We start from the raw sequence: 13,964 nt of genomic DNA on the forward strand, positions 1-13,964 counted from the left end.
GTCCACGTGGTTTATGGATGGTCCCTAACAAGCAATAGGTCGGCGGTTTTTAACCTCGGAACATACCCGCATAGCTTCAGTGAGTATGGTAGACTACTTTGTTAATGCTTCGACATGTCCAGGATCATCCTAGGACTCCCTTAAGTTAAGATCTGTGGATCTACTACCGTAACTAGCAAGATGTCGAACGGTATTACCCACGGATCATACTCGCATAGCTTCAGAGTAGGTTAGACTACTTTGTAAATGATTTAGGCTGCCTTGGACCACCTAAGGACTCCCTGGAGTTATGATCTGTGGTTGTTAACTCCAGTGAGTCCTGGGATGACCCAAGACATCCCAACACATTAAAAAAGCAGTATAATCAGTGGTCAAAACAGGTAGAAATCTTGCTAGTTACGGTAGTAGAACCACAGATCGTAACTTAAGGGAGTCCTAGGATGATCCTGGACATGTCGAAGCATTAACAAAGTAGTCTACCATACTCACTGAAGCTATGCTGGTATGTTCCGAGGTTAAAAACCGCCGACCTCTTGCTTGTTACGGCGGTAGATCCGTCGGTCTGAACCCCAAGGAGTTCTTGGGCGACTCAGAACATCTTAATAAGATGTTACAACAATGCACTGTAGCCTTCCATACTAACTGAAGCAGTTTGGGTAGGATCCGTTTTCAAAATCTTCAAGTTTCGACTTGTTTCTACCATCTTGCTTACCATCTTGCTCAAACGGTTCAAACGTATAAAGACAAGAGAAGTCATGTTTCAATCATGCTAAAACATATCAGAACTTATAGTTCTTGGTGATACGCGTCGAATGAAGTCAAGATGATCAAAATCCATAATAAAATAAGGATTTTATGAGTGATTTTAGAAATCGCAAAAAATAAGATTTTTGGTACATTTTAACCCAAAATACTCAAACTTCAACAACGTGTAACTTTTGAACCCCCGGGGTTTAGAGAGTTCGTCCAGAAGACTTTTTTTCATGTCTCGGCGAGATCTTTCGAATAAAGTTTCTACCGTTCGTGTACATCCTTGGACCAACTCCCGTACAAATTTGCCCATTCTCCTTTGGATTGTTTTTACTTGTGTTTCAAAAACTCATATTATTTATTACTCACAAACTTATTTTACCTTTTCCTAGTGGAAAATTTTCCAAAGGTTCCGAAAATCCGAAAATGCATTCCTTTTTTCGAATCAAAATCATGTTCAATGAAAAAATCATGATACTTTGAGAAATTTAAAATAATGGCTTTCATCAACATTTTCTTAACTAATAGTTAACTAACTTTTTGAACTACCGTTTTACGGTATTTGAGTATCATTTTAGTTTCATTTGGCCCAATGTCACCCACTCTAATAAGCGAGATTTGGTCAATTTTCAAACGATTGGCATCATCAAATTCCAGCATATTTTTGAAAAAGATTTTTTTTGTAGGATTTTGGTCCTTTTATAAAAAAAACAACATTTTTCGTAATCTTGAAAACTAACGTCATGATTCGAATTCCCGGACGCTCCGAAACCCGGACACCTCATCTTGCTTTAACAATTATTTGAATATAAGTTTGCATAATAACTGTCAAAACTGTGTTATTTGATGAATTCTAACATCAACTCCCATTTAAAATTGGTTTGGACGCTGTAGTCAATGCCAAAACAATTAAATGAAATAAAATAAAAATACGAGTTTACAAAAAATGAGAAACATTTCACTGAAATATTTCAGAGTCGTGCAAAGCACCGGAAAGGCAAAGCAGAAAATTAGGGTTCTGATTTCTTGAAATTCTATACAAAGTTTCGATTGTTTTGATGTTAACTGCTTATTTGAGACCTAAAGAATGCCATTCACTGAAATTTCAATCCAAATTTGTGCGATTCGTAAAAAAAACGAGTGTCCGGAATTCGAAGCAAAATTGTCCGGATTTCGAATCAGCTTTTTTCCGTGTCCGGGAATCGAAGCACATCAAGTCATTTTAATTTTTAAAATCTGATGAAAAATTGTTAGAAAATACATATTTTGCATGATTTCTACTAAAATTGACTGTTTATACTACATCCTGATGATATTCATACATTTACAACTTAGTACATGATTTTTAGCCAGTTAATACAAAAATGATATTGTTACTAAGTGTTCGAATTTCGATTCCCGAAGGTTAAAAGGTTGTTTCAGTCAAATCCGTTTAACAGTTCAATAGGGCGAATCTGCGTTTGTAAACAAGCAGTATATCCCTTTTGCACTGGTGACAGTCACGTAAAGTAAGAGGGAAATAGACTGCTTGTTTGCAAACGCAAATTCGCCCTATTGAACTGTTACCTCGGAAATGTTTGTTTCTCTGTTATAGTTCAACCATGGTCAGTTCAAGGGTTAGAATGTTAAACTTTACCGCTCTCAAATGAGTGCTGCAAAAAAGTACAGTTTTGAGTACAATGACCCTTTGTACGACCACAAAGAGTTTAAAATGGATTTTCAAATCAATTGGGTCCTAAAATGAAGCTTAGATTGCTGATATTATTGTTCACAGCGATAAAGCTTATTTTTCTGAGTACAATGACCCTTTGTACGACCATAAAGAGCTTAAAATGGATTTTTAAATCAATTTTGAAAAAATAACCTCGCGGTCCTTCTTGACAGAAAAGCTCCTACTTGACAGGTCGTTTCAAGGGGACCATAGTTGATCCATCGAAAAAATGTTGTCTTGTTCAAAAAAAAATTTTGCATTAAAATGAAAAAAAGTGATCAGAAATTGTTTTTAATCGTGTTTTTTACCGTTGTACATAAAAATTGGCATAGGGCTTTAGTACCCAATTTTGAAAAATTATCCTGGCGGTCTTTCTTTACAGAAAAGTTCCTACTTGACAGCTCGTTAAAACCCAGTCACGAAATATTCTAGCAGAGCTGGTTCTGTCAGAATCCTGCTAGAACGGTAGAACATTTCTGCTAGAATTCTATAAGAATATCCAGCTCTGTAAGAACTCTGCTAGAATCCTGCTAGAACGTCGTGACTGGGAAGGGGACCATAGTTGATCCATCGAAAAAATGTTGTCTTGTCGATATTTTTTTTGCAAAAAAATGAAAAAAAAAACTGATCAGAAATGGTTTTTAAGCACAATTAATTTTTACATTGGCACATGGACGTTATAAAAAAAAAACCCCAGTATTTGAATAAAACTTTGAGGAATTTTAAGTGAATTGGGTACTAAAGCCCTATGTAAATTTTTATGTACAACGGTAAAAAACACGATTAAAAACCATTTCTCTTCACTTTTTTTTTCATTTTAATGCAAAAAAAATATTGACAAAACAATATTTTTTTGATGGATCAACTATGTTCCCCTTGGAACGAGCTGTCAAGTAGGAACTTTTCTGTCAAGAAGGACCGCGAGGTTAATTTTTCCAAATTGATTTAAAAATCCATTTTAAACTCTTTGTGGTCGTACAAAGGGTCATTGTACTCAGAAAAATAAGCTTTATCGCGGTAAACAATAATATCAGCAATCTAAGTTTCATTTTAGGACCCAATTCAACACTTTTATTAATATTCAGAAGTCTGCTTGGCTGTGAAACGAGAAAGATGCGCGTTCGATCGGTCTGCGATTTTAAAAGTTTTTCGGTGTGTTTTTCATAGCTTTCAAAGCATCCGCTGGCGTGTAGTGGTCAAAAAAGACTCCAAGATAAGGAATTCAGTGAAGTGCAGTGCAAATAACAGCATTTTTGCAAGAATTTTACAATTTAAATTTGTGATTTTCTTCTTCATAATTGTTATTTTGTTTTGCTTTGCCCGCCACTCTTTCAAACGTCAGAGAGGCTCTCACGGAACTCACATTTCCCCGTCAAATATGAGTGCCTGACAGTTTCGATACAGTGTTGCGAATGAATAGATTTTTTTACGCAGAGTTCCGGTGAGCTCTTTTCGGGAGTTTTCGTGAATCTCGATTTCCTGTTGACGATGAAACCGCAGGATCGTGTTCGTAGCTGCCAAGGAAAATCTTTCCAAGTCGCTCGCCAGGATATGTGTCGAATCGGCATGAGGAAGATCAAGCTGTCCGTCCGTTGAGGACCCGCAGTTGGACGTCCGGACCCCTGCGACTGAAAAACGTTTGAAAAAAACGATGAATTGGGCTACCGGAAGATCAGAAATGAGTGAGTGATTTCTGATTATTGAACTAAATATCACGACCCTTGTTTGAATGTCTAAATTGGAAAGTTTTACCAGAATTGTTGAATTATGTTTTTGAATAATGCCTCCAAATAGAAGAAGAAGGAAATGATGAAGGTAAAAAAAAACTTGCTATTAAATTTGATTAAAGTTAAAGTTGAATTTGACAGTTGCAATAAACTTTCGTTTTATGAATAATAACTACTTCTGATTTATCAAATTAAAAATTAAAACCAAGACAAAACAGTTTAAAATCAGATTTTCAAGTCATTGAATAATTTAAATTTGTTAGAAATTGTACCTCTAACCAGTCAGGCAGTGTTAAGAGAAGGATTTGAAACATCAAAGGAAATGCAGCAGAAAATCGTGTAATCCAAAGATTGAAGCAAGAAAAGACACTAAAATTAAAGGTAACTCTCTCCGGAAGCAGACGCGAAACTTAGCTGCCTCCGAGAAAGAAAAACAAAAAAAAACTTCCTTAGACTTTTGAAACACTCAAAAAAAAAAATCTGCCATTTATCTCCTCACACAAACACCTCCTGACTAACAAAATCTATACGCCCCGAATAAGCAAATGTAACAAAATGTATTTAAGGTAGTGTAAATAAAAAAAACGATGGTGGTTTTGCTCCGAATCTCAACACTCGTCGTCGCAGCGCTGTTGACGTTCACCGTGATATATTGTGCGAGCAGCCCACTTTTTCCGAAATTTGTTACAACAACAATAGCAAAAAAAACAGAGGAGAAACTGAACAGAAATGTAAGCTAAACCAATACGAATTTACCTTGTAAATACACTCATACATACAGAGGGAGAGGAAAACTCAGTCGATTTGAATCAACACACAAACACACTTCTTTTTAGGGTAAAATTTTGCGGCGCCGGGCAAGTAATGGAACGACAACCCTAGAACAAAAACAAACAAACCTTGTACTCTAAATAGTTAAATATTACACCAACAAAAACATTTATGCAAGTAAAGTAATAAGACACGCAGACACACACACACAGACGTACACTCAATCACTTGTATAAATTAAATATATTTAAAACAAAATAGTGAACCCACGCGTTTCCTTGTAAAACAAAATTCTGAAAGTGAAAGCAGCAGGAAGAGAGAAAAGAGAAACACTGAACACACTCACACAAATCGTCTCACACAAAGCAGGAAGGAGGGATAAGGGAAGGAAATGTAAGTAAGTGCAGAAAGTAAGGAATTTATTAGTAAACAGTGGTGAACGTGGACAAAGTGGAACAGTAGAACACGAGAAAAGAGAGAAAAAGAGAGCGGTAGCAAAGGGAGGCAAATACAAACCAGTGGTCAAATAATTTTGATAAGTTCAATTTAATAAAGCAAAAAAAAACATATACCAAGAGAATATGTAAATCTACCTTATATATACCGGATAAGATTAATATATATTTAGATATTTTATACCGAAAAAAAGAAATCCGAAATAAAAGAAAACAAGAGAGCATCCAGAAAAAACAAAATTCAAACAATAACACGGACAGAGAAACCAAAAAAACAAGAAAATACTAACAGAATAACAGCGGAAACATGAATAAAAACAACAGACAATTCGAAAAAACACATTCAAACACTCTCATCACACACACTCACATGAACGGCAAACGATATCAATAATGTAAGCTAAGTTAGTATGAGCAGTAAGAGAGAAGTGGCAGGGCAGAGGACGACAGGAACGGAAGAAAGAGTTGGAAAGAGAGAGATGATGGCTGCTTTGTGAGAGATTGAGAGAAATAAATCGGATGAAAAAAAAACCACGTGACGAGAATGGAACGCGAATGTGGGACACGAGAAAACAATGATTAATTTTGAATAAAAAACGTATCTGTAATTTGAGTGTTGGTGTGTTTTACTTGTTTTGAGAAAATAGTAGGTTATGCAACAAATTGCAAAAAGAGGATTTTTTCAGTACGAGTCGTACATTTATCCAACGAGGTTCACCGAGTTGGATAAATATGAATAGTGCTGAAAATTCAAGTTTTGCAACGAGTTCCATACAACATTTTTTGCAATTCCAAAAAACACACACTGAGTGAAATTTAATGTCAAATTTTCATGTATTTTGTCAATAAATCGTTTAAATAAAAAAAATGTTGAAAAGTGTTACTTTTCTAAACAAGTGCTGAAAAGTTCAACTTTTCAGCACCCATTTGAAAGCTGAAAAGTAGAACTTTTCAGCATTTATTTTGAAAAGTGTTGCTATTCGATTCTGTTTTTTTTCGTACAGAAAAGTAGGCTATTTCGTCGTTCAAGCATGACAGAAAAAGTAAGTAGTTTCACGACGGAATTGCAAAAGAATATATTTCAAACTATACTTACCATCCTATTTCGCATTAAGTTTACCAGTTTTTCTTTTGTTTTTTTTAATCTAAAATGCCCTGCCTGAATCCACTTACTTTCATTGAAAATTCGGTAATATTACAGAAGGAAACAAGTTAACCTTGTACAACCCAGAAAGTTTTTTTAGCAACTTTTGTTTCACAAAAAATACAGTTTTTGTTTGATGTATTTTTTGCATTTATCTTGTTTGGTGTTTGCTTGTTTTTGATAGTAACAGGCCTGTTCCACAACCTACAATCATTAACATTTGCCTTATTGCTGTTTTTTTTCTGACCACCAAAGGTAAAGTACTTTTTGATTGAAAATTTGATTTAGCTTATGAGATTTTTTTGACCACCTTTTCGACATTTTTCAAATAAGTATTTTTGGAATCCAACACTAAGTGAAAAAATTGAACTAAAGGAATCAGATTTTTTTTGCAGAGTGCTACTATTTTTTTAAAAGTCCTGATTAAAATCTGCATCATTGTCGAAGAAACCAAATCGTTCAGGAATTCCAATCTCAAGATATAAATTTTCATATATTTTATATATCAGCATGACCAATATGACCAACCAGCAATTTTTTTTAAATAGTTGTGCAAAATTGCTTCTTTTGGCAAAGGGAGGATTACATCCAAATAAAAAAATGCAAAGAAAAGTGGATTCATGAAACCCGGATTTTATATGAAGATTTAAAAAAAAGTGAAATGTTACAGTTTTCCGGGCAACTTTTATTGATTTTTTTTCTGTAGGGTTGTTTAGGATAGGGTACGTTATCCATTAGTGTACCCCTTTCCTATAGTGGAGCCTCTGAAGGGTTTTTGATGAAAAATTCAATAAAATCACAATTTCAAGCGTGTTATTGTCTACAAATCTTTTATTTGGCATGTTCAGCATCATTTAAACCAATGTTGACTGATATTTAACTGTCCTTTTCACCAAAATAAGTGTTTTGAGTTCGACATCGGAAATCAGCCATGGCCACTAGCATTTTCACAACAAAATTTATATTTTATGATTGAATTAACTATCCAATCATTTTTTGACTGATTATTTAACTTCAGCAAGTCGAAATAATCTAAGTTTAATGAACTTTACTAAAATAAAGCGAAGAACTGCTCATTTTCGACCAAAAATTAGGGGGGTCCAATATAGGACAACGAAAATCCAAACTTTTCTAAAAGTGGACCCCTGTTAATTAAACCTTCAAAAATGAAGAAAACTGTGTATTTAACCAAAAGTTTCTCTTAAACATACAATGAATGCTTGTTGTTATCAAATTAAACGCATATATTTTTCAATTATGACTATAAATAAAGCTGTTTCATGTTAAAAGTACCAAAAATGCAGAAGCCGTAAAAAATTATAATTAATCAAAACTATAGTCAATTATACTTAACTGAAGCATCATAATTGCAGTTTGAAATGATATTTTATAATAATAAATCAAGAACAAAACTTTTTTTTAAATAAACATGCGTGGTTTTATCAGCAACTGTGAACAAATCTATTGTTAAGTTTTGGTCAACCATTTATGTAATTAGTATAAAAAAAATGTGCATTAAAATATATTTTTTTAAAATTATTTTATGTTTACAGTGGTTTTTGAAACGTTTTCTCTGATCTTTTTCGGAAATAAATGTGTTTAAATGTCTGTTTGGTTTTGTTGTTGTTTGAAGCCAAATTTTTTAACAAAACATATTTGTTTCTGATAAAAAGTTAGCAGAATCCATCTTTTATTCATTATATCTATCATTAGACCTACACCATGCATCAAAACATAAAATATCGGTTAAATTTGGTTTCAAAATAACAGTTTGCCTACGAATTATGGACCCGGGTCTACTATAGGAAAAGGGGGTCCATAAAAGGGAGAAAAAAAAACTTTTTTTCCAATGGCTATTTTTCTGCTCAAAAAGAAATAAACTGATAAAACAAATAGTCAAAATTGTTCAAAAGATTTTAGTTTTCATTGTTTTGTACAATGGGTTATGAAAAAGTGCTTAAAATATTGAAAATTTGTGTCCACTAAAGGTTAAAATACCCTATCAACTGAATCGAAAACGCTTTTAGTTGAACTTAATTTCTGAAAAAAAATCGAACTAGTTTAGTAAATCCTGTTGAATTTGGTCGGAAATTGGTAAAATTTTTACTTTGCTGATCCAATTTTCGTGCTAACTATTTTTTAACAACTGAAAATATATACCTTGGCTCCCTGGAATGTTCAAGTCAAATATAAAACGTACAAAAATATAATTTTTATGAAATTGTTTCGTGGAGAATCGATTTTACATGTAAAATTGTTAGGAGAAGAGAATTTTAATTTCTTCAATATTTTTTTGAAAAGGCTTAGATTCTGATCCGATAATCAACATAAACTTGACATATTGTAACAGTTGCACTTGTTAGCATTTATTTATTTATTTATTTCGGTTTTTCCGTTCGTCTTTAAATGTAATTCGATCTCCGTTACCACGGTAATCAATGTAGGTGATGTTAGCCCTCACGATCGTTGGTAACTTTCGTTATCGGTTTAAGACCTGGAGAGAGAATCTCGCGGAGGTCGCTCATATGTTGAATCCTTTGGGAAGACGGAAAGGGACGGTCAGAGCCATTGCCGACCGCTAGAGTGAGACGGGAACTCAGATCTTTAAAGATCCGAAGAAGCCCGAGGCAATCTCCGGGAAACGGCGTGCCAAAAGTACGTCTGGGGCCACCTTCCCCGTTCTGAGGAAGCTAGTACTCGTTCACTTTGTCCCAGACCTTTGTGAAGTGTGGAGTGCGCGGACTTTTATCCCGGGTTCCCCTGTCCAGTCCTGAGGTTTTTAAAGTGGCGTGGTAGTGTTTCCGGTTAGGCTTTAAATTCTAACTTCTCCCCCCCCCCTAGGTCTCGTCGAAGCTAGAATTGTGTGCGATAGTGTGTGCGAAGAAGTGAGCCCTAGTGCGGCCTAGCTAGAGATCAGGTAAAAACCCGTTACCCCGTGCGAATTATCCCCGTGCATGTGCTAACCTCATTCGCGAAGTTCGAAGGCTTCGCTTCCTTTCGCCCTACCAGCCGAGCAGCACCAGAAGGAGATCGAGCGCGCGTCCACCACCGCCCCGCATCGAGTGTGGGACAAGTTTTGACCCGGCACACGCTACATCGCCGGAAGAGACGAGCCGTCAACATCTCGTCTGGAGGCGGTCCATCCGCCCACGTGCTGGCCCGGAAAGCCAAGTCCCGGCCCGCGCAACATCATCAAAGTCGACTACGCAACCGCAGGTCGAACCGACAGCGCCGTCCGCGAGCACGCGGTGAACATTAGCAGCACACTCAAAATAATCCACACGTTGATGCTACCTGAAAAATCACGTAACCCCGATTTTCCCCTCGCTAGGCTCGTTTTACGTGACACACGTAAAAATAATGTGAAAGTGTACTGGCAAAAAAAAGTTTTCACGTTGATGTTATGTGAAAAGCCTTATGGTATTTTTCCACTAGGGTTTTCCATGTAGTTTTTATGTGTTTTGAAATGTAACTTCAACGGAACTCGAGTGCGCCATTCGGCGAAATTTCTACGTGATTATTTTAGTATGAAAATTGATGGCGTCCGGCGAAGACCTGCTGCCGAACTTGTTCTCGCAAAATATCATCAAAAAAAGAACAGACGGTAAGTTAAATAAAGTTTTAATGATTTTATTTATAAATAATCATAGAAATATTTTTTTGCAGCGGCCGAATTCTGGAAGCAGCATACTTTTACCGGTGGCCACTTGGATTCTGGCCCGTTCTAATATAAGCGGCTGGTCGTGGTGAACGACGCAACCGAAAATGTCACGGACATTGCGGACACTTGCCTGGGTGCGAGGTTGCTTTGCGGCCATCTTCTCGTCGGCCTTGGCCAGTGTGGTGCCCGCGCCAAAGTTGTTCGAAGCAGCAAGTTGTATCCGGCAAGACCAACGAACCCGTGCACGGAATTCGAGAGCTGAACGTGGTCGCCCCAATCATCTTTAACATCTTCCTGGCAACGCCATCCTGGCCAACCATCCGAGCACCCAACTTGATCGGAAACTTTGCCTAGTTGCTCTCAAAGTACCTGCCCCTGGTGATGTGCAGCCACGTTAACGTGGCACAGACAGAAGTACCACAACTAACGACAACGACTTCGAAACGGGTTCCCGTGCGGCCACGAAGTATAGCGGAAACAGAAAGCTACGTACGAACGTCTTCCTGCTCGGTTTCATGAGAGACTGGACCATTCTTTATAAATGTTAGCAAAGGAAAATTGAATAAAACTATGATTTGAATTGAAACTAGAACTGCATTTCTTGTTTTTTTTTCTGTTTGATAAAAAAAAAATATCAGAAATTAGACCACATTAGTACTAGAAGGTTCCTATAATGTTTACTACAACAAACATGTAGAAATCATCAATTGATTCATTTAGCTTTTACGTGTGAAGCACGTAGAAACGACGTGAATTGATCTGGCCAAGCAAATTCCGTTTCTACTAGGGCCGCCTCGTAGAAGTTACGTGAAAACTCTAGTGGAAAAATACCACATAGCTTTTCACGTAACTTCAACGTGAATGTTTTTTTGAGTGCAGCATCAACAAGTAACAGGAGCAACAGCAGCAGTCCGGTGAGTCCGTTCTTTTTCATCGGGTGAAGGGTGACGGCCACGAAAGGCGTCACGAACGTTTTTCCGTTCCGGCTGCGGCCGTAGAGCGGACGCCATTTTGATGGAGGGCGTCCATTTTGTTTAAGCGCGTGTTGCCATGCGCTCGGAGTGTGACGGCTTTTATTGACACGCCCCACACGTCCACGAAACAGCACTCTAGTGCCTTTTGTGTGCCGCAGTCCGCTTGACTGCCGGTGACGTCAGCGATCAGCTGTTCCAGCTGACGAGCTGAAGATTTGAGGAGAGAGCACAAAAGCACGGGGTAACAGAAGAACAAACAGTAGAAGTAGGGAGAGCAAACGCACACAGTAGGGAGATGTCTAGACGCTAGAACAGAACAATGAATGAAATACAAAACCTTAGACTAGTCCAATAAAATGAGCACCTCTTTTTGATTTCCTACCTGAAGTATTTTGTGTGATTATTTTGGAGTTAAATAAAGTCCCTGCAGTTAAAATGAGCTCACGTGTTAGTTTTTCTGGTCGATCCGGAGCGCTGCTTCCGTCACTTTAGGGTCCGTCCCCAGTCCTTTCCTCCCCAATGCAAAAGTTCTGCGTATCTCCCATGCTTCGTGAAGTTCTCTGGTGGCGGGTGTCGGTACTACCCATGATGATTCATACGGGCACGGGGGGTCCTATACTGGTGGATTTCTAAGGAGCTTTTTCGGGAGGCTGAGCTTTCCGTACCGTTCTTGTGGGTCACTTTGGTACGCTGGCCGATTCGATCTTGCTTCTTCCCTGGGAAGAAGTTTGACCGAGCACCTCTTCGAGAGTCTCAAACCGGGCAAATTTAACATGGCGGGCAGTCTCCCTCACGGGAGTGGCGCATAAGCTGCACCGTTTCCAACCGATCGAATCGCAACGGCTACAATATATTTATGTTTTTTAACGTAAAATTCGAATGCCATAATTGGTGTTAAAAAAGTTAAGCTGTGTTTACGCAGCCTCTTACATTTCGCAGACTTTTACAAAAAGGGTGTTTTGCTTGCGTTGTAACGTCACGGAAATGTTGTATCTTCGCGAAAAAAAATGTTGCGCTAGAGCAAAATCTGGTGGATGAAATTGAAAATATTGTCAAACTTATTTTTGAAATCGTTTTACGAAATAAAATCAAATTAACAATCAAAAATAACTTGACACATTTTTAATATAAAGTGCACCGTTTTTCACTAATAGGTACTTGAGCTGGACATCAGATTTGTCCCAATTCTTTATTTTCAGCAGGAGGCTTTAAGCGGCCATCCAGAATACACTTAACTTTTTTGAAAATGTCCGAGAACTCCAGTAAAAAATATACCCATGCACTGCAAAAATAATTCTCAGCCCGTTTTTTGAAGTTTTAAAATGCTAGGTCAGATTTTAAAATTTTGAAAACATTTTTACCGGAACGAGCCACATAATTTACATAATTTAACATAAATATGTCAATTATCAAGTGCAAATAGCAACTCGCTCTTGACAATTGGCATTTTTATGTTGATATAACACTTAAATTTGGGTAATTCTCTACCAACTCACACGATGAGGGAATAGTTGCCCCGACCCCTCTTCGATTTGCGTGAAACTTTGTCCTAAGGGGTAACTTTTGTCCCTGATCACGAATCCGAGGACTTTTTTGACTTCTCGTGACGGAGGAGAGGTACGACCCCTTTAATTTTTGAACATGCGAAAAAAGAAGTGTTTTTCAATAATTTGCAGCCTGAAACGGTGATGAGATAGAAATTTGGTGTCAAAGAGAATTTTATGTAAAATTAGACGCCCGATCTGATGGCGTACTCAGAATTCTCAGATTTTTTTTCGTTAAATCACGATAACTCGTGATGTTCATAAGCAAACCCCTTATGTTTACATATCAAAAATTTTGTAATTGTCTGCTTTATAACTTTGTAGAACATTGTTACGCTTACCCTGCAAAGTTACACCCAAAGTTAAAGAACAAGGGGATAGTCCTCCCGAAAAGAAACGTGAGGAAAGTGCTATTTTGCGAGAGTATAGTCCTCTCACGTGTTCATTCGTTCATTGGAACAGTTTATCCTATTGAGTGGCTTATATGGACAAATGACCGCCACTTATTCACCAAACCATGGTGGCCCATACGGCAAAGGCACGGTTCAATAAGCCGAAGGTCTTGGTACCGGTACTTTTTTTTTGATGGATGAACTTTTTTTGAAGATGAACCCAAGAGTAAAGTACTCTCGGTAGTTTCGGGATTTATCCTCTCAGTCCGCATACAGTACCATTTTACTTCCGAATTGGCTCTTTATCATCTCGTATGCCGAAGTCCAGTTCTGGGTGTAGAAAAACACGCAATTCTAAAATGAAAAATTTTGTTCTGAATGAAAAAAATGACCCTTATGGGTCAATGAAGATTCGAAAAGTACATTAAATTTCCCTTAAAATGACATGTTCCAAAATTGTTTACAGTCGATTAACGGAAAATGAGAGGATTTTTAAAACTTTTTTTGTGCTTTTTTCGATGAAAAATACGTTTTTTAGGAATTCTGAGTACAGTCATCCCTCATATTCGGAACAGCTTACAGATCGGCCAACGTTCAAAAAATCATAGGAAATCAATAATTGAAAATAATAAATTGCTTTTACCTTCATGAGAAAGCTTTTCTTGAGATCATTCGATTGCTGTATTGACCGAATGTAAATTTTAACGTTTTATAGCAAATTTTGAAAGAAAAACATTGACCCACGAAATCCACAAATTCAGAACACTTTTTTCTTACAGAAGTAAACAAACTTTGATTCGCTCCATGAGTACATAATTTTAAAAAATAATGACTT

The 13,964-nt window shown here is 37.1% G+C and overlaps 1 long non-coding RNA gene across 1 annotated transcript; it reads left to right on the forward strand.

Moving 5' to 3' along the window:
• The first annotated feature begins 8,924 nt into the window (after positions 1-8,924).
• LOC119765562 lies at positions 8,925-9,930 on the forward strand. Its single transcript, XR_005276819.1, has 3 exons — positions 8,925-9,333; positions 9,400-9,475; positions 9,536-9,930. It is a non-coding gene; the product is annotated as an uncharacterized LOC119765562 (long non-coding RNA).
• Positions 9,931-13,964: the final 4,034 nt, after the last annotated feature.

This window comes from Culex quinquefasciatus, chromosome 1 (genome assembly GCF_015732765.1).
Source record: "Culex quinquefasciatus strain JHB chromosome 1, VPISU_Cqui_1.0_pri_paternal, whole genome shotgun sequence".
NCBI lineage: Eukaryota > Metazoa > Arthropoda > Insecta > Diptera > Culicidae > Culex > Culex quinquefasciatus.